At 48.7% G+C, this 1949-nt stretch overlaps 1 non-coding gene across 1 annotated transcript; it reads right to left on the reverse strand.

The window, feature by feature from the left end:
• Window positions 1–632: 632 nt before the first annotated feature.
• Window positions 633–787, reverse strand: LOC143351147 (5.8S ribosomal RNA). Its single transcript, XR_013081517.1, has one exon. It is a non-coding gene; the product is annotated as a 5.8S ribosomal RNA (ribosomal RNA).
• Between the last annotated feature and the right edge of the window lie 1162 nt (window positions 788–1949).

Consider the following 1949-nt stretch of genomic DNA (forward strand, 5'->3'; position numbering starts at 1 on the left):
TTGATAAATTATCATTTTTCCCTGGGGCTGTACGAACGAACAGAGAGGAAGACGACGACCGACGGATACCACAAATTTCACGTGGTAGGGCATATATTACATATCATAATTATCAGTGTTTGATCAAATTTCTTTCCAGTGTCCTTTTTGTTATGCTCCAAAACTAGTATACGCTTTATTTTCTCTTTCCTTTGCATAAATTATTAACTTCGGGCAACGTCGGGAGCGCCGGTAATCATTAGATTTGTACGAAACGCGATTTTGCGCCCCACGGTGGTTTTTAGTGCCGTCAAAGTCAGAAATCGTAGGAGCGGTGCTTTAACGGGCGGTCGTGATGATACTCCAGACAACACGACGCACGACGCCGTAAAACACTCGCGCGAGTCCAGACTGATCTCTGCCTCACCACGCAAGGGGTGCGCAAACTTGCCAATAATATATAATATTTATTCTTTTTCGTACGTCCAGCGACAAACGCCAACGAAATACCCAAATTCTCGCTCGTACGTTGATACCTTTCTCTTCATCGACCCGGCTCCGAAACGTTCTTCGCCATCTCCCCGAAAGGAGAGGTAAACGACGGCGGGGTTAGGGAATCTGAGAACAACGCAAGCAGTTTTAGGACAAGTGAACGACCCTCAGCCAGGCGTGGTCCAGGAATTTTATCCGTGGACCGCAATGTGCGTTCGAAATGTCGATGTTCATGTGTCCTGCAGTTCACACGTTGACGCGCAATTAGCTGCGTTCTTCATCGACCCACGAGCCAAGTGATCCACCGTTCAGGGTAATCATATACAATTTACAATTTTTTTCTTTGTATTTAAAAATGCTCCTTGTTCTTTGCTTTAAAAATATTCGATGTTCGCACCTCCGACCAGCGTATCGACGGAGGATTGAACGCGCCATATCGACGACAAAAGTTTCTTTTTGTTTCCTGAATGACGGAAAACCATCGTTCGACGGCCGGGCGTACAGTACATTCAAAAGCCTTTGCGCGTGGCTGCGACCAAACGGGTATAATACACCCGTATATTCTTGGTTCCGAACAGTAACTTCACGCGCAATCGGGCGAACGCACGCGGCAGCGCCCATCGGTTGCTCGATGAAATCGATGCGATAAACTACAGCCTTCTCGGCTGGTCGTCGTTAGTCGCGCGAGCAACGGATGGCCGCACAATCGACGCGTCGTCGTTTGCGATTATTCGCCTCACGTTAGCCATGAGTATGTATATTATTCATTTACGAACGAACGCGGCAGCGTCCATCGGTTGCTCGATGAAATCGATGCGATAAACTACAGCCGTCTCGGCTGGTCGTCGTTAGTCGCGCGAGCAACGATGGCCGCAAAATCGACGCGTCGTCGTTTGCGATTATTCGCCTCAAGTTAGCCATGAGTATGTATAACATTCATTTACGAACGAACGCGGCAGCGTCCATCGGTTGCTCGATGAAATCGATGCGATAAACTACAGCCGTTTCGGCTGGTCGTCGTTAGTCGCGCGAGCAACGATGGCCGCAAAATCGACGCGTCGTCGTTTGCGATTATTCGCCTCAAGTTAGCCATGAGTATGTATATTATTCATTTACGAACGAACGCGGCAGCGTCCATCGGTTGCTCGATGAAATCGATGCGATAAACTACAGCCGTTTCGGCTGGTCGTCGTTAGTCGCGCGAGCAACGATGGCCGCAAAATCGACGCGTCGTCGTTTGCGATTATTCGCCTCAAGTTAGCCATGAGTATGTATATTATTCATTTACGAACGAACGCGGCAGCGTCCATCGGTTGCTCGATGAAATCGATGCGATAAACTACAGCCGTTTCGGCTGGTCGTCGTTAGTCGCGCGAGCAACGATGGCCGCAAAATCGACGCGTCGTCGTTTGCGATTATTCGCCTCAAGTTAGCCATGAGTATGTATATTATTCATTTACGAACGAACGCGGCAGCGT

Source organism: Colletes latitarsis, unplaced genomic scaffold (genome assembly GCF_051014445.1).
Source record: "Colletes latitarsis isolate SP2378_abdomen unplaced genomic scaffold, iyColLati1 scaffold0080, whole genome shotgun sequence".
NCBI classification, from domain to species: Eukaryota; Metazoa; Arthropoda; class Insecta; order Hymenoptera; family Colletidae; genus Colletes; species Colletes latitarsis.